Source organism: Rhinolophus sinicus, chromosome 15, assembly GCF_057876585.1.
Source record: "Rhinolophus sinicus isolate RSI-liver-muscle chromosome 15, RSI-T2T, whole genome shotgun sequence".
Taxonomy (NCBI): Eukaryota; Metazoa; Chordata; class Mammalia; order Chiroptera; family Rhinolophidae; genus Rhinolophus; species Rhinolophus sinicus.
The window spans coordinates 103,333,367-103,356,215 of record NC_142515.1 but is presented as its reverse complement, the minus strand read 5'-3'; the positions used below and the strand labels follow the sequence as shown (position 1 = coordinate 103,356,215).

Genomic DNA, 22,849 nt, shown 5'->3' with positions numbered 1-22,849 from the left:
TCCACAGAGCTTACTGAGGCTGCCCTGCTCAAGTGACAATGCACAGCAAAGCCCTCACGACTCATAGCAGAGGGACTGGCTAGCAAACAACCTCCTGGGGCTGATTGTCAATGCCCCCAGGTGGTGGGAACACGCTGTTGGGCTCTCGTTCCACACCTCGGCTTGTCCTCCCTGCTCTGTGCCTCCGTAGCCAACTGCAACACTACCACCTTTCCATATGGTCCTCTGAGGGCAGCAGGGAGACAGACATTCTGGGACTGTACAAATGCGTCTGCCATCCTGAAAAGGCAGGGGACCAGGCCTTGGCAGCGACACAGGACTGAGTGGTGGCCAGGGGGATGGAGCCTGTGTACCAGACCCAAATCTGCCATTACCCTCCATGTGATCACTGGCAGGTCGTGATAGCCCTCTGCCCCGTAGACTCCTGTCTGTAACATGAGGGCATTGGACCAAACATTTTCTCAGATCCTTTGTGGCCTGAATTCTCCATGTCTGGAACCTAACATGCAATTCTACAAATATTTATTGAGTGTCTACCATGTGCTGACACTGTCCTAGGCGTGAAGGCACAAAGTCTCAAATTAACAACAAAACAGGCCCCCCGGGGAATTTAAACATGAAATGATCAGAACACAGAAATGCTCCCAATTCCCACTGAGACATCGAATATTCACGACGTACAGCATATTAACTATTCGGTCCTGTGCATTCTCACCGAGGTGGAAAATTAACTCACTTGTTGGGTCACAGTTTTAAGTCAGGTAACACACATAGAGTATATGATTTGAGCTACAGAAATGCCTTCCCTGGGCTAAAATTTGCTATGTGTGCCCTCAGATTTTATGAGGGAGCAAAATGACAGATGTCCATTTGAAAAAGTGTTCTGTGACAAAATTTCAGCCAGACATTGTTATTTCTGCCTTTGATAGGAGGACTCAGGTAATACATTCTTTCAGTGCCAGGAAGTTGTCTCTTTCTCTATTTTTCAGCCAGATGTTTGTGTGTTTTTTTGTTTCCTTTCATTCTTAAAATGTATTTATTTATTAATTTCAGTTACAGTTGACATTCAGTATTATTTTATATTAGTTTCACGTGTACAGCCTAGGGGCTAGACATTTAAATAAGGAAGGCCTGACGCACCCTTTGATTAGAGAATGTGACATGTTTCCCTTTTTGCCTCAGCTGTTGGGAAGCTCATTGATAAATTGAGCATTCAACTGCAGTCACATTCAACTTGGGGATCTGGCACCTCTTTTCTTCTGCCTCTTGTAACTGCATTTGTACTTTTTTTTTTTTTTTTCATTTTCCTGTTGTTGCATGTTTTATAATTGTGAGCAGGCTTAGCACATTTTGACACTAAGTAGAGTGAAATATTCCAGGGAATTATAGAATGTGGAAACTGAAAGAGACCCTCTCTTGGACCAAGAGAAGGTAAACAACTTACCTAAGGCTAGTTAGTGGTCTGTGACTAAAAGGGGACTCAAGTCAAAGCCCAGTCCTTCCCCCCGCAACCCCCCACCCCACAGTAGTCCTAGCTCCCTTCACTTCGCACATAGTTCCCTGGGGACTGTGGCAACATCCCATCTTGCCAATGGCAAGCTGAGGTCCCAAATAGAGGAGGCCCATGGGCTCTGCACACTAATGGGGTGGGGGGCTGCTGGCTGCCCCCACCACCTGCCATCTCGTGTCGTCTTCCTCAGACCCTGGGCCAGCATGAAGCCAACTGTGAGAATGAGTAACTCGCTCAGTCAGACACCTTTTTGTCACTTCTTGCAGTCGGTGACAGCTACGATAAAGGAAATAATTTCTTGGTGCCAAATTTTTTATTCTTGATTTCTAAAAACGGATTTGTCTGTCCCTTCTCCTTACCACATTCTTTCCACCTCTGGTAAGTCCCATTAGAACCTAATCCCAGAAGTGGCATTCAGTGACGTGCCTCAGTACGACAGACTGATTATTAAATATGTGTTAAAATAGTTGTGTACTGAGAACTGACAAGCCCCTGGTCAGAACACCCTGAGTGCCCCCACCCCCAGCAGCCCTGGGTTCCTCCTGGCCCCTCCCTTCTGAGTGGGTGCCCGTGTCTCACCGTTTGTTCAGTATCAGTCCAGCCTCCACAGAACAGAGCTTTTGAGCAGAAATAATGCAGTTTTTTGGAGTTTGCCACTAGATCAGAGTTTGCGTGTCTGCTGATTACTATTGTGGGGCTTTGGAAAAATGACTTAAACCTTTCTTGGGATAATATCTGCTTTACAGAGTTGATAGGAGATGGACAGAACATATGCGTAAAAGTGCTTTGTAAACCCTAAACAAGCTGCTGGTTATCGTCAAGTCATATGGTCGTGGGATGAGCCAGCACAGTGGGAATGAGTAAGCTTGTTAAAATTGTACTGCGAGCAGATTGATAAACTAAATGTGGTCCATGCACACAATGGGATATTATTCAGCCTTACAAAGAAAGGAAACTCTGACATATGCTACATGGATGAGCCTTGAGGACATTATGCTAAGCGATATAAGCCAATAGCAAAAGGACAAATACTGTATAATTCCACTTATATAAGGTACTTAGAGTAGTCAGATTCACAGAGACAGAGAGCTGAATGGCAGTTGCCAGGGGCTGGGGGTAGGGAGAAGTGGGGGGTTAGGTGCAGAGCTTCAGTTTGGGAAGATGAAGAGTTCTGGAGATGGACAGAGCTGATGGTTGCACAACAGTGTGAATGTACTTCATGCCACTGAACTATATGCCTAAAAATAGTAAAAATGGTAAATTTTATGCTATGTGTATTTTACCACAATTAAAAAAGAACTTCAAAAAGAACTATACCAAGAGTCATACTCAGATCCCAAAGGGAAACGTGACATGCCTCTGGGAGTAACAGTCAGACGTTTTTGTGCATGGAGTTTTTAGCATTTAACCTGGCTATTCAGTAGTAGTTTTGCTTTTTCTCAGTTCTTGAGAATGTACCTGGTAAATGGCTGAGGTAGGGTATTACTGTACGTTACTCAGAAGTGTTCCTTAAGAACACGCATCATACGACCAGCGTTTTAATTAACAGGAATTGATGGAACACCTATTTTGAAAGAATGAACTCGACCCATGATATAAACTGAAAATTTAAAGTAACCCATCATTAATTGTCATAGATTTCCCAGTATCTTATTTGAATATCACAACTGTGAAGAAGAAAAGAAGCCACATTAGCCATTCCTCCCAGGACAGTCATCAAAATGTCCACTGCCTGGGAAGCCTGCAAAGGGTTCCCCTAAGTTAAGGCTCCCCTAAGTTTAGAGTTCCCTAAGTTAGGGTTCCATGACTGCCAGGCTCCAATCTGAGAAAGGAGGAAGGAGTGATACTAGCTGAGCCTCAATGTACCAGACTTTCCTATACATTCTTTCATTCAATCTTCCCAACCACCTTCTAAAACCTATTTTATCCCCAATTCATAGATGAGAAAACTGAGGCCCAGGGAAGGCATAAGGCTACCACTATTTCTTGAGTGCCCACTTTTTGTTAGCACTGTGACTAGATGCTTTCTAAATAGTAAGTCATTCTTTTGGATATTATCATCATTTCTTTAAAAAAAAATTTTTTATAAGTAGGAAATTGAAACTCAGAGAGGCTAAGCCATTTGTTTAAAGTCACACAGCAAGTGAATGACAAAGCCAGATTGAATACATATCTTTTCAACTGCCCAGTGAGCCTTTTTATTACGCCCCAGTTGCCTCTGTGATAGGGGAGAGGTGGGAAGGAGGAGTATGTACATAAGAAGGGAGGTACCTGGCAGCTAGTTGGGGCTCAACAGATGCTAATGGACTCGGATATGTTAGTCTTAAGAGAACTCTGTGCTATACATTTCTAGCTTCAATAAATAAGCTGGGAATTAGAATGGAACACTTCTCCTTAGGAATATGTGATGAGCAAGGCATGACTGGAGGATCTTTCACTGATGGGAGGATGAATGGACAGAGAGGGGAGCGCCTTGCCCACAGTCACACAATGGAACCAATGTTATTGGATCCTCTCTCGAGTATCCTTCCAAAACAGTGCATGGGCCACCAGCTCAGGGCCACCAGCAGATGTCCCGGGAGAGGTGAGAGTCCTCCTCCCCCATCCTAAATCTGGACCACAGGCTCTGCCAGACCCCAGTCACTGGGCAGCTCAGCCACATCCTGGGCTGTCTCCGTTTGCAGGAAAAATTATTTTTTATTTCATCCCCCAGGCTGACAAGTGAATAGCTGGATTACCATCTAGGATGCCTGGAAAATTATCTCACTTTTATCCTCACTCTCTCCCTGTCCCTCTTGCCAAGGAATGTCACCCCAGTGAGATTCTATTTCTTCTCCAGGAGCTGCTTTCATAGAAAAAGCCTCCATCTGTGACAAGCGGCAAAGGAAAGAACACAGAACTCGATGTCAGCACACTGGGGTCGAGGGTGGTGGTGGAGATAGGCAATGTTAGGGACTGAATGTCTGTGTTCCCCAAATTCATATGTTGAGCCCTCACCCACAATGTGAGCGTTTTAGGAGGTGGGACCTTTGGGAGGTGATTAAGCCAAGATAAGGTCATGATGGTGGGGCCGTCCACAATGAGATTAGTGCCCTTACAAGATGAGGAAGAGAGCTGGATCTCTCTCTACCCACATACACCGAGGAAAGGCCCTGTGAGGACACCGTGAGAAGGTGGCCATCTACAAACCAGGGAGAGAGGCCTCACCAGGAACGGAATCAGCCAACACCTCAATCTCAGCCTTCCAGCCTGCAGCACTGGAAGAAATAAATGTCTATTGTTTAAGCCACCCAGTCAGTAGTATTTTGTTATAGCGGCTTGAGCTGACTAAGACAGAGGAGGAGTTAGTGTTTGATGTGCACAGACTTTCAGTTGAGGAGCATGAAAGAGTTCTGAGATGGATGGTGGTTGATGGTTCCACGACAGTGTGCATGTACTTAGTGCCACTGAACTGTACACTTACATGTGATTAAAATGGTATATTTTACGTGATATATATTTCACCACAATTTAAACATTTTAATTTAAAAAAATGGCTGAGTTCAAATCTGAGCTATGCCACTTGCTGGTATGTGACCTGGGGGAGCAGCTTAGCCTCTCTGAGCCTCAGTTTCTCCTTTTGTCAAGTGGTCCTAAGACTGCACAACTTGGGCAAGGCTCCAGCAGTTGGGCCAATAACGACAGGGGACCAAAAAATGCCCAGCTGCTGAATGCTGGTCAATAGTCCCCTCGGGTGCCCCGGGATAGAGTGCTGGGGGAGGGCGTGTGAGAGCTGCTGCCCGTCTCCCACTCCTGAGGAGGCAACAGAGCCACTTCTCCAGGCAAAGAACACACAGCAGTGGCAAGGTGGACTGCTGCCCAGGAATAAAAGCCACTGTGCCATTACCCCCAGCTCTGGGCAAAGTCAGGTTCAAAGAAATTTTCAGTGAAAAGCAAACAACAGCTAAGCAATGTGTTTCCAACCTTTGTTCTCTGAGTGGGCCAGAACTATGGCACTTTCCCTCTGCGGGAGTGTTCCCACAACCGCGCCCACCAGCAGGCTTGAGGCACACGGCTGAAAAGGAGGAAAATTACCTCTGCTCGGGCCCACGCTGGCAGGGCAGGGCGTGTGTGCTTGCTGATCTGTAGGCTCCTCCGTGGGCGAGAGAAAGGGGAAGTCTCAGTTCCAGTGAAAGTTGTTCAAAGAAAGGGGAAGCACAGCCCTCCGCAGGACCCCTCGCTGGGGAGTCAAGAGGCCACAATGCACATCCCAGCCCTGAAGTGGGTGGGCCAGGAGCTGACAGAAAGTCAGATGGTCTCTGCTCAGGCTCAGCTGCCTCCGTGCTGCTCTGCTGGGAGACTTGGGTTCGAATCCCTGCTCTGCCACAGGGACCATCAGTCTGTCTCTGAGTCTCCCTCATTGGAAACATGGAAGTGTCCACACGTGCCCCCAGCCATGTGGGAGGATCTATGAGGTCATGGTGGAAAAGTATGTTTGCTGAATGAGTAAACGGAAGCGAACATGGTCCTCCTTCACTGCCCTACTAGCCGTCCCATGGAATGGCAGAGGCTCCATGAATGGGAAGCTGCCACAGGGAAGACACGAGACCCAGAGACCCAGGGGACCTCAAATAGCAGTTGGTCTAGTCCCAATTTGCAGGCTAGGACCTGCAAGCCACAGGAGCAAGCCTGGGACAACCTGTGCCTCCCACCTGGTCCTGTTAGAGCCATCGGTGTGCCATGCTGCCTCCATGGGACGGCCAGCGATGTTAAGACAGTGTTCCTATATTCACTCATCCCGTAAATGGTTATGGGCTAAGCAGTGGGTGCGTGACGATGGAAGAGAGACACCCTGCCTTCAGGTGTTCCAACTCCACAGGCCAGGATAAGTGACAGCACAGACTGTGTCTCATTCCTCTCTTTATTCTTGTGCCTGGCACAGAAAAAGGCCCAATAAATATTTATTGAATGAAGGAACGTTACCAAGTCACCGATGCACCGTAGTGGCTTTCTTATTCCTAAGCCAGCTCACTCCTTGTCTGTCTGTCCTCCCCCCACCCTCAGACCAGGCTACCTAGGAAAATTTTGCAATTAATTAATTTGACAATTGGTTCCTCCCAAACGGACATAGCCTTCCTGATGGGAAAATACATCTGGCCATCTGAGGGCCAGTTCACTTGAGGCCCAACGGAAACCGGAACGTCCCTGTGGATACAGGAAGTGGTCACGCCTGAGCATCCACACCATCAGTGCCTAAACTTGCAGACCCCGAGCCAGCTCATTGCTTGTCTCATTTGCTCTATGACTTACTGAGGCCTGGGCCACAAAACACTGAATGACTTCCAAGGTCTAAGGATGCCCCCTGCCTCCCCGCCAAAGAAACAGACTTCAAATAGGTCAAGAGACATGGCCAAGATCACTAAGCTAAAAAGGTTTTCTGAGTTCACATCTGGGACTCAGTTTCCCCCATGAGACCTCCTCTCACTGAAACTCCCGTTAGAAGCAGCCTCACAGCCTCCGAAGGATGGCTGCCACCACAGGTGCTGTCCAGGTGTAACACCCTTGTTTTACTAAGGTGGAGCCCGGGGAGAGGAACCTGTCAGAGACCAGGCAGGTATTGGGCGATGGAGCAAAATCTAGAACTTCTGCTTCCTGGTCCCATTAGTCGCCCTCCCAGGGCCACACTGTCCCCTAGTGGCCATCTGGAGAATACATATGGAGAATGATGAGAAATTATCTAATGTACTGTACAGGTTAAGAAATCAGAGCATTTTTAATAATCCAAACCGTCTGTCAGTGGGCCCTGGGAGATGGTGAGTTCCTCATTATTGGAGGAATTTGGGATGAGATTAAGGAACAATCCCAGATGTGACTTTACATATGTAACAGTTGATACTGTACAAATATGAGCCAATCAGCACCAACAGCCTTCAACAGCCAGGACAGCTGGGCTTGTGCACCCCCAACTAATGGTCATTTTTGTCACCACTCTCAGAGAGGCTAGGAGTACTAATGTCCCTGCATCTTCCAGGGTCTATAACTGAGGCCGCTTTGGGGATGGAGACAGCACTGGGTCATGGAAAGAGGTGGGGCTTTGAAATGAGCAGGTAACTAAGAGAAGGTACTTTAACGTCTGTGAGTGGGGATAACATTGACCTCCTGAGTTCGGGTAAGGATCAGATGGGCTAATTTTTTTTTAAATTGCTGCAAAAACGCACAGTAGGCCCTCAATGAATGGCAGCTGTTATCTGGACAGCAGATGGTGATGTGGGTGATGAGTTTAAGACATGGCTTTTTAGAATAGAAACTGTCACCCAGATCATGCCAACATCTGGATTTTTGCTCTTTTGATTTCACATCTGAAACCTAAAGGGTCCACCTTCTTGAGCCTCCTTCTCATTCGTTAGAGGGAATGATGGAAACAGAAGGGGATTGGCCTCCAGGTCCTGTGCACCACCTAGCATCCCCGCGACATCCAATGACAGTCTAGTCCTCCCCTCACCACCGATTACCACCTAAATCTTAACTCACCAGATTCGGAACAGATTTTTGGGAAAGAATAGATTTATTGCCTGATATGCATATTTAATGACCTTCAAAGATAGTTCATAAATACACTATGCAATTTATTGGTATTTAATGTTATGTATTAATTAATAATTTTTCAGCCATCCAACATTTGCCAGTTTGAAAAACTTAATATAACATTCAATAACTCTTGTCAAGACTTAATAAATTTCCATGGATTTATACATCCTGCGAGATGTACTCCATCTTAAACAAATTAAATAATGCATGTGATATGGTGTGCATGGGGGTGTGTGGACAATTTATTAAAAGCTGGTTTAATAGGAAATAGGTGTATTTTATTACTTGAGCTTTGTATTAAGGACCCTTATGGATTCTGTGCCCATGAAAAGAGACCGGCAGCCTAGAAACCCTGCTCACAGCTATGCTAGATCAACGTTAGCCTCTGACCTTGACACAGAAGGAAATGTGGTTCCAGTTCTGTCCTTGGCCTTCCTCTCTTCCCTGCATCGGTTCTTTGCTTTGACAGAGTTGCCACTCTCAGCCTCAGCTCCACACACTTATGTCCACGTCCCCAGGCCTGACTTCAGGCAGCTGGGTCTTCTCCACCTGACTCTGCCTCAAGCTCAGCACTGCTGGTGCTCCTGTGGCGCCGAGCCCACCAGCCACCCTCCCAAGCCTCAGAGGAAGCTGGACAACCCTCCCCCAAGGCCGACATATGACCTTGTCCTGTCACTCTCTTGTCTAGGAAATTTTGTCTAGAAACCCACCTGTGGCAGGATTAATTCTTTCAATTGTCCATGCATTTTGGGATCCATGGCCGTATTCAAGGTGGGACAATGGTGGCCTGAACCAAGGCACAGCAGAGAAGGACCAAGTAGAGGAGATATTTCCAAGACAGAGAAGGACCAAGTAGAGGAGATATTTCCAAGACAGAGCCAGCCAGGTTTGGGACCAGATCAGATACAAGAGTAAGGAAGACAAGGGTTTGGAAAGAGATGAATCAGGTTATTGAGGCAGTGGTCAGATCTAGCTGAACCCCATCGGCAGGGGGACTGGATAGAAATAGTCTAAAAGCAAAAGTCAGTCTAGAATTTCTAAATCTGAATCTAAAAATTAATAGACTTATAGACACAGGGATCTAGAATAAACCTCCAAATTTAGTATTGACTGCACTTTCCAAATAACAAAATACAACAAAATTCCTTTTAAAGATGTCCAGACAGAGACATGGCCCAGCGTCCTCCCGGAACTTGCTCTAGTGGCTGCCCACCCTCATGTCCAGCAATTTCTTTTCCTTACAGCTAAGTTCAATCCTTCACACTTCTAACTTAAGTCTGTCTTTGATTATTCCTCTCTCTCCAGTGGAAGTGCCAACATTTTGTGGTTAATAGTAGGACCTATTATTCGGTTGGTGCAAATGTAATTGTGGTTTTTACAATTATTTTTAACCTTTTAAACCGCAATTACGTTTACACCCACCAAATATTATGTACAGATGTCACATATCAAACCCAAATGATGGCTGATGGAAAAATGGGCAAATCCATGACTTGTGCTTTTATTCCAAAGGCTAATTGTTTACCAAAAGCTCATGGCTTAGATTAAGGCTATTCAGAATTCGAAAGGCTTGTTGCTAAACCTACGTAAAGTAAGGCTCACGGCCTCCAAACAAACTTTCATGCACTGAAAGCTTCAGTCAGCTCAGAAGCCATGGTTGCTGCTCTATGTCAAAGCTGCTACGAGGGGAAGGAGAACGGCAACCAGTCCATTCCGGTGACATTTGCACAATCAACACAACTCTGTGATGTGTTTCCAATCAGCTCTGTTTCGCAGGCAAATGGTAGGTGACAAAATTAATATGTGGCAGCAAAGTAAACACAAATCAAAGATATGGTGAGAATTGCATTTTCCCTTTGATTTCTCGCAGGGGAATGTCATTTCCAAAAAAGTCAGTAAAATGTTTACTTTCACAAGAACGAAGGAAGTCTGGGGAGATCGCCTATGAGTCCTGGCTTCTCTGCCTAAGATGCCACAGTATAATGTATTCAAAAGTCACAGCCATGTGAACTCTCGGGCTTAGGTCCCACCTCTGTAAAACAGAGAACATGCAATGCTCTTTATCAGCGACCCTCCCTCCTACACCTGTGCCTCTCTCTGACTCCACACATGGGCCCTCTATCTCGTTTAACTCATTCCCAAGGCTGAGAAGGAATTGTAGTGGCTCTGTAGCGATGAAGAGAAAATAGAAAAAATGGTTTGTTCATTGTCAAGTTAGTGTTGGTGAAAAGGCCACAGTCCAGGAGAGACGTTTCTGGAGTCGTTTTTATGAGCTCACAGGAAGTAACTTGGGTGCAAGTCTAGGAAAGAATCAGAAACTGATCTGTGGCTAGAATTAGAGCCCCGGGCATTTCTCAAAGCCTCCACATGTTGTGATGGTCTACAGACCACGAGTGGCTGGAGGAGGCGGGAGTTAGGCAACAACTGGAAGGAAGTCAGAGGGAGCTCGCCCGGGGCAGCTCCCGGGAAGCGTGGCTGCAGGTCCAAGGTCAGGCTGGGCAAAGAGCACCTGGGGTAGGGGAGGCTGGCCCCACTGGGACCCATTTCTGCTCCTTTCTAGCTATGTGGCCTTGGGCAAGCCATTTAATTTCTCTAAGCCTGTTTTCTTATCTATAAAATGGGGGTACATACCAATCACCTTACAGGTTTGTAAGAATCAAAACAATATATGTGAATATGCCTTGAAACTGCTAAACAATGTGTACAAATGTAAACTCTGGAGTGGATATGGAGAGAAAAACCTAAGGAATGTGAAAGGACAGAATTAATATTGACAAAAAAATTAATGAATCAAAACAATTTAAATGTAGAATTGATATATACATTCAAGAACTGCTTCTTTGGGGGGAAATGAAATATATTGTCAATTATCATAACGAAGAAAAGAAGGGAAGAATGCACAAATGCACAAAATAAGAAACGGTGATGGGAAAACAGTCAGGGATACAGAAAATATTAAAAGAACCATACCAGACTTATTCGCTCCATTCTACACAGTTGAATCTGTGAAGCTGAATGAAACGAATTATTTTATAGAAAAGTAGAAATTACGAAAAACCAACCTCTGAAAAGACAGACAAGGTAAAGAGAACAATTGTCATAGAATAAAAGTTGTCACAGAATGGAACCCACTAAAAAGAACTTGGCCCAGTTGGTTTTATAGAAAAATCCTATTTAATCCTTAAGAAACAGACAAATGCAATGCTATTTAAACTGTTCTAGAGTACAAACAAACTGAAAGCTTATAAACTCCTTTGTAAAACTATCATAACATTGACATCAAAACCTCAAAAACATAAATAACAATATAGACCAATCTTATTTAGAAATATTATTGCAAACCCTTAAATAAAATATTAGCAAACAGAAGCGAGCAAGCAGCACAGTAAAAGAATGACATACCTTAGACAAATGAATCATGTATTTCACAAATATAGGGATGTATTAAGAAATCTATTACCATAACTTTGCATATTAATGGATCTAAAGGGAAAAATCATGTGACCATCTCCATAGATACTGAAAAGGCATTTTATAAAATTCAACATCAATTTCAATCAAAATATAACTCTTATTTTTATCTTAAAATAAAATTCTTACATGTGCACACACACACACACACACACACCTCCGTGCACAAGGCTATATTATGTATATTTGGGAAACACTAGAAGTATCCCAAAAATGTCTATTAGCAACACAAATTTTTAGCATTGGTCTGAAGGTACTAGTCAACTCAACTAGAAACAAGTATAACAATTGCAAAAGAGGAGATAAAATTATTATTTTCAGGTGAAAACTCCAGAGAGTCAACTGATAAGTAAAAGAATGCAACTGGATTGTTGAGTGTAGAAAAAATAGGCAGAAAAGATCTGCTTCCCAAATGAAAGCAACCAGTAAACGAAAGAAACTACCAGTGTAATAGTAACATAAAAGATAAAACACACAGAAATGTTCTTACCAGGAAATCTGGATGAAGAAAACGTTAAAAGTCTACTAAGACTTAAACCAATGGACAGGCATCCTATGTTCTTGGATAGAAGTCCCAATATTGTTAAGATTTAATTAAATTTCCCCTAAGTGTATCTGTAAATTTAATGTGACCCCAATAAAAATATGAACAGATATTTAACTAGATTAACTAATTCTCAAACTCACATGGAAAAATAAACAAAAATACTGGGGAAATTTCTAAATAAAAATAAGAGCAATAAGAAGAGACTACTGACAGATGCTAAAAATATTACAAAGCTACATAATAGTTAAAACAGTGAAGTCCTGACACCTAAAATATAGGCAGATCTACTGAACAGATTAGAAAGGCTGCGAATAGACTGAAAAGCATAATGGAATATAATAAATGGAGAAGGTGGCATTTCAAGTCAGTGGGGGAGGGGAAAGGATAACTCACTACCTGATGGTGGCTCAGATCATGAGGCTTCGGAAAAATAAAGAGACACTTACACCTCAGAACATATACCAAATAATTTTCAGATTGATCAAATACTTAAAGATAAAATGAAATTATATTAGAATTAGAAAACCAGTATTTTATAATCTCATCATCGAGACAGCCTTTCTGAATATGACATTATGCTCAGAAAGGAAAAAAAAATTTACAAATGTGATTTTTTGAAATAAAATTTTTTAATGAAAAAAGTACCATAAAATCAAGATAAAAAACCAATTGGGGAAAATTTTGTAACTGATATCAAAGATAAAAGGACCACCATCATCGTTACACTTCATGATCTTGGCGCTATGGAGAAGTTTTAAAAGAATTTTTTCCTACGGAAAGATGGTGGAATTCTGTGATCAGCAAGAGAGAGATTTGGCCACTGTGAGAGAAAAAAAAAAAAAAAAATAAGTGGGAGGCAGCAGAGTGTCAATGGTTAAGAGAAAAGCTTTAGAATTAGACACACCTAGGTTTAAACTATGGCTCTACCACACATCAGCTGAGTAATCATGAGCGTTATTCCTCTTAATCTCGCTGAACTTCAGTCTACAAAGTAAGAATACTAAGATCTTTTTCATAGGTTGAAGGACTAAATGAAATGTATGTGATGAGCTTAACTGAGTGCACAAAATAATCTATAAATATTACTAAGAAAGTAATGGTTCAGTAGCTTCAAATCGTTAAGAAACTCCAAACTATGCTACAAAAATGAATCTGTGTACAGGCTGAACAATTAGGTGCCAAAATATTGTGTCCTGAAGAGGTTCTTTCTGTCCTAGGAATCTAAAATGGCATTGCTACTTCATCAATTCTTCCAAAGTCTCTCAATAACCCATTTGATAAGAGCTGCGTCATTATCGTCAATTTACAGTTGAGAAAATTGGGAAACCCATCCTTCTAGCTGTTCACGTCCCAAACCTTGGTATCAGCTTTGACTTTTCTCTTTCTTTCACACCCTACATTTAAGTCTAGTCATATATAGACTTCAAATATATATTCATGTTTCAGTCACTCCTCACTAACCCTCATGTGACCACCTTAGTCCAATGCCCTTCTGTCTCACCTGGATTATTGCCATGCCATAGATATCTCCTGCAGGAAAAAGAACTTCTACCCTTCTCTCCACAGTCTATACTTCACTGAAGCCAGAGGGGTCCTTTAAACTGTAAATCTCTTTTCTCCTCAAAAAACCTGCAATGACACCCCATGTCACTCAGATCAAAATCCAAAGTCTTCACTTCTGCACAGCAAAGGAAACTATCAACAAAATGAAGAGGGAGCCCATAGAATGGGAGAAAACATTTGCAAATCATGTATCTGATAAGGATTAATATCCAAAATATAAAAAGAACTCATACAACCCAATAGCCAAACACAACAACCTGATTTTAAAAAGGGTAGAAGAACTAAATAGACATTTTTACAAAGATATTCAAAAGGACAACAGGTACATGAAAAGATGCTTGACATCACTAATCATCAGGGAAATACAAATCAAAACCACCTCACACCTGTTAGAATGGCTCTCATCAAAATGACAAAAAATAACAAGTGCTGGCGAGGATGTGGAGAAAAGGGGACCCTTGTGCACTGTTCATGGGAATGTAAATTGGTGCAGCCACTATGGAAAACAGTATGGAGGTTCCTCAGCAAATTAAAAATAGATCTACTATATGATTCAGTAACCCCCCTTCACTTCTCTCAGGTCTTTACTCAAGAACAACCTTCTCTAAGTCTTGGGTACATGAGCGTGAATGGTGCTATCCTCTCTACTTTGGAGTATGTTGAAATTTTTCCATTAAAAAACAACAACACATTATTTAATTTCTCAGTGGGGCTTTCTCCGGCCATCCCATCTAAAATTTCAACACTCCCCCCAACAACACTTCATATCCTATCCCCTGCTTTGTTTTGTGCTCCTTATTACTGTCTAACATTTTCCTTATTTATTTTATCTATTATCTGACTCCCCTCTAGAATATAAGTTCCATAAAGGCATGCATTTTTAATTTGTTTTATTTGCTACTGTCTCCCCAGCTCCTAGCATAGTTCCCTGACACAAAAGTGCTCAGTAAAATTTTGTTGAATAAACAAGTAGATAAATGAACTGTCATTCTCCCTGAGACATTTAGTGTTTCTGTTTGGTGAATCCTGGTCTTCTTTGGAATCTTGCTTTCCATTCTTTGGAAAACCCCCAGCACAACTTAAAGACATTATGTAGACATACACACACCAGCGTTATTTCCAGGAGAGTTGAGAACCCCCACTGTCATGCAAATGTGACCCAAGATGTGAAAGAGAGGAGACTCTAAGCTCAACTCCATTTCTCTCATCACTTTTCTGCTCTTCCATGCAAGGTGCATACAGAAATGAGAGCATCTGAGGAGCAAGACTGTATAGATTCTGTTACATATTAACATACAAAGGGGAATAACTCTGGACCTGTTCTCAGGCCTCTCAGCAGCTCAGAGCCAAGAGGTATAAAATAATTCACAAGCACAGAAATCGGCACCAACTTAGGACACCAAAGGAAGAAAGAGGTCAAAGAGTTACTGGTCCCAATTCTTCTTCACAGAATAAATCCCAAAAACAAACAAACAAAGCTAGGACTCCATGAATTCAATCTGCCATAGGCCCTGCTGTGGAGTGAAGGTGCAGACTTACCCTTTCGTTCATTGGCTTGTGGAGTGTTTCCCAATGACAAAAAGTCACAACATTCTAGGTGACTCAAAGGACAAGACAGAGGACACTACCCTGGATGCAAAGGACTTACTAGACTTTGGCAATGAGATTCAATCCTGACATTCATGGAACACCACGAGAAACAAGCTGTGTCCTTCCATAGATTCCCCACCACGACTGTGTTAGGTACCAAGAAACAGACAAGGGGATGACATCGACAGCCTTGGAAGGGGCATGAGCTCTGTGGAGGTTGTATGGTTATATTACAACCTGGGTAATGCTTAAGAGGGGCAATAGGCAGGTGAGTACTCAGCTGGGGAATCCAGTGGTTGAACAGAAAGAGTAAATAAAACTCACTTGCTTGGATTAAGGAAAGTGAAATACCACCAAGGCTGACAAAAACTACGCGTGGGTTAATACTTTCCTTATAATTCCTTTGGTTGAACTGAGCAAACAAGATAGCCAGAGGGGTCATTATGCAATGACTTACAATTGGACATGAGAGTTAGCTGAAACTTGGCTACGCTCAAATCACAAACCATATGCGACATGAGATCACCAATGTCTACATTAGATATAATCCTAAAATCCAAGTCCCTTTCAGTAATCGAAAGGAATCATGGGGTAGGAAAGAGAAGGCTAAAATGACAGCTGTCAATTATAGCAGAGTGGCTGGAAAAATAGGCTCACTCCTGGCTCCAGTACCTGATGGGTATGTAACATTTAGTAAGTTCCTTAGCCTCTCTAAATTTCAGTCTTATCCATAAAATTGGGCTAATATCAACATCTAACCTCACAGAACCGAAGTTGAAAATTAATGAGATAAGGCATGTAAAGCATTTACCGTTGTGCCTTGCACGGTATGTGCTCAAAAAGCACTATTAATGATCTTGTGGTAACGCAGGGGGCAAAATACACGTGTAGATATCCTGTCTGGGTCACATCCTATTAGAAAAAAATGCTTCTTTATGAATGGGAAGCTGTCTGACAGGGGTTATGTAAGAAATGATCTAATCAAACCAGCACTTCACTCCTAGGAGCTTTTGACTGACTTCTGTTTGCTACATGTAACAGTCAGCTGAAGTGTCGTGATTCCGTCTTGAGCCGTCTGTAGGCAGGTGCTAAGATGATCTGCAGAGCAGATCACCAACTGGGAATCAGATTGTGACCTGTTATGGCCACTGCTGTACCGTGTGATCCAAAGGAAGCTATCGTTCTCTTTTGAATAGTGGTCGCACTCTTTGTAAAATGCTGGATGAGATTGTGATACTCCCCACCTCATATGAGAGGTTGTGAACGTGAGGGACACATTATCGTAAAATAAACAAATGTTTGTAACACCCAGGTGTCTGGATGGGGAGTGGTTATATTTGCAGTTAGTTTTAATGCAGTGCTAGCCAAGAACTGTCCAGTACAGAGGAGTTTCTGTCCAGGGGCTATTAGAGCTGGGGCTGCTGCTGGCCATGGTTCTGAAAATCCTGCTCTAGCCCCCAACGGTAGCTGTCCATGTTCCCAAGACATTGCAGCTCTGACTTGCTCTCAGTGTTCAAAGCTTTGCTGTAACTGAAATTGCCTTCCTCTTTCCCTTTAAATTCTAGTTAGTTCTTCTTTGATCTGCTGGCTAACTGAATAGACTGGGGATCATTATGAGTCAGAAAATTCAAAGAAGCAGGTTCTATTTCAAGATTAATTTGGATGTTAAGATTTGTACAAGATGAGTCTATCTTTTCTGGGTCCTCAGGATTGTCGCAGATCTTCATTTGCAGTAAAACAACAGCTCCAATCAGTATAAAAGCAGATTGTAGGGGGTTTTCCACATATGGAGTGACCCAGGTTCAGGCAAGGTTCTCTATGGATTTGAGTGAGCAATCAGTGTTTAACTGCTGGACCCAGACCAGACCAGAAGCATGGTTTATAGTCTAAATTTCATTAAAGGTGAAGTTGCAGGATGACTATTTGCAGTGATTTCTCTTCAATATCTATTTCCTATTCACTCTCAACTCTCTTTCCTTATCCTGTGTAAGATAGCATTTTCCTTTTTCACTCCTGACCATGCATCCATATTGGAATTCATTCAGACACTGTTCTTCTCTGGGTTTGCTTCCAAATATATAAAATGGGTAAAGCCTAGTGAGAAAAAAAAAGTGGGAAAATAGAAATGGATAATTCCATTCTCTACTTAGATCCTGGCTCCATATTTCAGCTTCCTGTTTACAAACAGGTGGTTAACAATGGATGTCCTAAGACAGCCATGTGACGGGTATAGCAGGACGCACAGAACTGGGCAGGAGTCCTGCCCACAGACCTTCACAATCTAAATATCAAGATCTGCACTCTTCAGGGAATGCAGAGCTATAAATAGCAACGTGATGATATCATCCTTTTGTAGCCTGTTGCTGTTCAGCTGTCAATTATCTTTTTAAGAGCTTACAAAAAAATTAATAGATGGTAGAAAATTCTATAACACCATTTAACCACACACACACACACACACACACACACACACACACCACCTCACCACATCACACCACAGACCAACAGATTTTAGTGGCTACTTATTACAATGAAGAATTCATCCATCCAAAAGCCCACCTCTCTGACTTTATGCTGGAGCTCTCGGGTCTAACTTGTCCCTAATGCCCTCTCCATATCTAGAGGGGCAGATGTGCTTCTCTTGAGGATTCATTGGCACTACCTATCAACAAGGTCTTTATTTCTTTGAACAGTAGAAACTCAAGGTTGAATGAGCAGCAGGCTGTGAACCTTTAAAACAGATCTGACATGTTAAAGGGAGCTTTAATCTCTCTTGTTCCTACCATTAAGCGAGGCCCAGATTGGACATCAGGAGAAAGGACCTGGGAATGGAGCCTGTACTTCTACATGACCTTGAACAGATTCCCTGACCTCTTCCATCCTGCTAACAAAGCAGTGTCTGTGTATCAAGCAAGTCAATTCTGCATCTGGAGAGGAAGTCTCCAAGAGGACTAGTAATGCTGTGACTGTTTCACAGGAGATGGGAGGAGAGGGTGGTCCTTGGGGCACATCCACAGCCCCTGGGAAGGCACCAGCAAATAGACCTCTGTGATCTCAAGCCCAGCTCCATGAAGTACCACAATGCTGCTACCCCTCAAGCTGACCAGAAACAGCAAACTACCCCAGAAGGTAGGAGAATGTCACCTTTTTCCAGTGACATTGGATCCTTCACACTTCTTTCAAAAATTGATGTCTGATCTCCACTAACAAATAACAAGGAAGAAGAGAAGAGGTAGGAGGGAAATAGAGAAAAGATTCTTCTTCAAAAATATATATAGGTGTGTATGTACATTTACATAAATAGCAACCAAAATGGAACATGGAGGGGCACGCGCTATTTTAAGGACAAGCCGCAGTAAGTAGTAAAGTAATCTCCTGAGTGATGCTACTTTCTGGCCGCATGCCCGCGTCCAGGCGAGGCTGTGGTGCTTTTTATTCTAGTCACATTGAATGCCTCTTACAAATCCATCCATCTTAATCAGCACCTACCTCTTGCAGCAGCAGCCCTGCAGCCAGAAAGCAGAAAAGCAGACAACAGGAGGGGACGGGTGTGAGGGCAGTGGCGAGAGGTGACGTCATAAAAGGAAGGAAGGAAGGAAAGGGGTGGGAAAAAGCTGGTGAGGTGAGGAAGGAGGTGCAGACCCAGCCATGCCACCCATCTGCCCCCACCCCTCTCATTCAGAATGGATACGTCCTTCGTTGGTGGGACTCTGTCAGCCAGGTGAGGGCTGAGACATGAGCCGGCCCAGGGCCTGTGTCCTCAGGGTGGACACATTGCAATGCTCAGAGGTCCAAGGAGGAGGTGCCCTGCAACAAAGCTCCTGACGCAGGGTGGAGAGAAGGAGGTACACAGTGGGAGGGAGCTAAATGGCTGTGCCCTGCATATTCCCTCTGCTCTGATTCTCACCTCTTGCCTCAGCCTTATCCCACCTCATGCCCGGAATTCCTCTGTCATGGAGCACCCTGCCTCCAGCCCACCTAACTCCTGACCCATTCATATACCCTGGCTCTTCCCCTGTTTTACTTTGAAATGTTCCCACTGGAGTTTCAATCATCCAAAGCCAGGTTCTTCCACAGGGGGTCCGGGGCCCCCCACTCCATGCAGACCCAGCTCCCCAAGCCCCACCCCTGTAGCCTCAGCCCTCCTATGCCAATCAGGGTGGGGCTGAAGTGAATCCTGAGCTCAGCCAATCCCTGTGCCCACCTAGCCTCAGTCTGCCCCTATCATCAGGCCTAGATCTTGATTGATGTTTCACTTACCTGCTGTCGCCAGAACACACTAGAAACTGTAGTTTCCTTGGCTGGGCCCCTGAAAGTCCTGCCAGCCCCTGGTCCCTGATGCCAACCCCTAGCTGGGAGCTGAAGTCCCTCTGCAAAGCACCAACAATGCAATGTGCCACCCACCCACATCACCATGCCAGGGGGCTCCTAAGAACTAGGCTCCTGGGGAAACCGGCACCAATCTGCATCAAGTCTCAGCTTGGCATCCAACTTCAGACCCTGTCGTTTTAAGTTTATTGCATTGTCCTCGCCTGGCCAGTTCCCCAGTCCTGATTCCCAGCTTCGCTTCTGAGAGTGGCACTCAGCTAAGCCCTCTGGAGTGTGATGCTTCCTTCCCAGGTAGGACTTGGCTGGAGGATTTGGGCTGCGACTGGTGGGGGTCTGGCCATCTCAAAGTTCAGGGTTAGTGGGAAACCGGCAGGAGGCTCCCTGCCAGAGGCGGGGCAGAGGGGTCTGGGGGAGATGACTTTCCTGTCTTGTCCCAAGGTCACAGCTGCTCTAAGAATCAAATCTAGAAACCAGACTCAACTATCAGTTAGAAGTGACCTCTGTGTCACTGTCACATTATCGCCACACTCAGGTGCCTCAGAGGCATAAGGACACTAATATGTACTAAGTATCTATTCTCTACTTATACAGGTACCACTCCATTTAATCAGTAGAACAAGTATAGAAGAGAAAAATCATGCCCCTTTTCAGATGAGGAAACTAACTGAAGACTTTGGTAACTTGTCTGAGCTCAAGAATTAATAAATGGCAGAGCCAGAATGCAAATAAAAATCTGTCTAATTCCAAAGCTTAGGACGCACCTCCCCCCACCCCACCCCTGCATCTTACCCCAGGGAAAGGACAGGAAAAGCACAGGAGTGGGGAAGAGAAGATGGGTGGGGATGAACAGAAAACAAACTTCATATATCACCAGTTAGATCTTTGCCAAGGCCCTTTTAAGAGATAAGCTTGACCCCTGAGTTACATTCACCATCTTATGGCAAGGCCTCCTTGTATTTAGACAGCAGTGTCTACGAAATCCTGCAGCAAGTGGGAATGAGGCTTAGACCGCCATTGCAAGAAGCCACCCACCTTGACAACAAGTAGAGACCATGCAAAATGTATAGAAAGAAAGTGTTTTTGTCTTTGGTACCAGTATACACTGGTAGGAGACGGGAGATGAGTAAAATCAATTTGGGAGCTATTAAATTCGGGGGTGTTAATTTGCACGGCTGAACTAGGAATCAGGAAAGCTGCCTCGCTGGAGGATGTGGCATGCCAGAGAGTGGAATTAATGGAGGAAGGGGAGCCTCCTTCAGTGGAGATGCAATGAATGAAAGAGACATGGGCCTGCTGGAAGTGTGGTCCTTCATCCAGAGAGTAGGGAGCTAGATGGCCCCAGAAAGGCCTTTCCAGCCATTCTCTAGGTCACTTTCAAAGACAGGGCTTTGGGGCATCCCATGCTCCCCATGATTAATCTCCTCAGGATATTTCAAGATGTTTCCCTGTGATAGACCCACAGTTGAGGGCCCTGAGATGCCCATATCCTAAGGAAAGGGCTGCCTCCTCCCTCAGACCACCACTGAAATACAGTACACCCAGCCCTAGTCTGTAACCTGTGGCGACTCCCAGGAAAGCAGTGGGCACTCTGCAGGAAAAGGCATGTAGGTACAGTTACCTCCACATTTACATTTGATGCTAGGGAAGAGTCCCCTTCTCAAAAGAGTCCCCCTGGACCCAGCCAGACTTCTGTCTACAGAGACTGTCCGTCTTTGGGGAACTTCCTGGGAATATCAGTACCCAATGGGAACAGAACCCTATTCCATAACCAGGACTCTCTATCAAGGTAGGGCTGGGCACTTTCGTCTGCTTTTGCTCCAACATTTCTCTCTCCTTGCTATCTACCATACATCCAAGCCACCTGCTGAGGTACTTTTTTCTTTGCTGTTTTTAATGGTGAGAATGACTTTATTTCTGCCTGGATGATGCTGAGCACCAGAAACACACTGAATGAGATGCAGCCAGGCGGGGGCTCCCATGGTGATGGGGAAGGGCAGGGGGCAATGGTTGGCTCTCCCTGCTGCATGCAGTGGTGAGGATTAAGCCAAACTATGCCTGTTATTAGTCAGGGCTCTCCAGAGAAACAGACCAGTAGGATGGATGGACGGATGGAGGATGGATGGATGGATGGATGGATGGATGGATGGATGGATGGATGGATGGATGGATGGATAGATGGATGGATGGATGGGTAGATAGATAATAGAAAGATAGATAAATGATAGATAGATAGATGATAGATTGATAGATGATAGATTGATAGATGATAGATAGGAGATTGTTTATAGGGATAGGCCCACACAGTTATGGAGGCTGAAAAGCCCCACAGTCTGCTGCCTGTAAGCTGAAGAACCAGGAAAGCTGGTGAAATATTTCGTTCAGTCCAAGTCCAAAGGCCTGAGAACCAGCGGGACTGATTTTGGAGGACAGGAGAAGATGGAGGTCTCAGCTCAAGCAGAAAAAGCAAATTCGCTCTCCCTCTGCCTTTTTGTTCTATTTAAGCCCTCAATTAACTGGATGAGGCACACCCAGATTGGTGAAGGCCATCTTCTTTACTCAGTGCACCAATTCAAAGGCTAATCTCTCCCGGAAACAGCCTTCCACACACACCCAGGACTAATGCTTTACCAGCTATCTGGGTTGACCCATAAAAACCATCACTGCCTATAACCTCTACGAAGGTCAGTTTGTTCTAGAGTTAATCCTCCACGTTGGCCTGTGCTCACTGTTATTAGTAGCATTGGGAACAATATTGTTGGACCCTCATGACAGGGTCCCAGTGATCAGAAATTAGTATAGTATTGCATTGTCTACTGGGATTTCGGGAGGTTAGACACGTGTACACACTCACACACTCACCATTCATCACTTTCCCCACGTCTCACATCTCCCCCTGTTGGTTTAGCTCTAAGTGTTGGAATCTCTTTGACAACGTGTCTTTTCTTTGCCGGCCGTGGTCAGATAACCACGGAGTGAATGGGATCAATCAACGAAAGGCGTGTGACTTACACTGGCTGTGTGTCCTTGGGCAAGTCATCCGCTCGAGTTTCAGTTTCTTTATCTATATGATAGCGGAGGTTTGACATAGATCCTCTCTAAAGCTTCTTTCAGGACTGAAATTCTGGAATTCTGGGCTACAAATCCATATAAATATAAATGGAGAGAGAACTTTTAAAGGAAGCAATGCCTAGAATATGAAATACTCTTCTTCAGCAATCATTGTCTGTTATCAACCTCTCAGATCAATTATATTACAGTTATTGACTAAAATG

General features: G+C 44.1%; 1 protein-coding gene across 1 annotated transcript in view; it reads right to left on the bottom strand.

Moving 5' to 3' along the window:
• Positions 1-22,849, bottom strand: part of XKR6 (XK related 6) — a 256,773-nt gene that overhangs the window by 49,875 nt on the left and 184,049 nt on the right. The window lies entirely within an intron of this gene.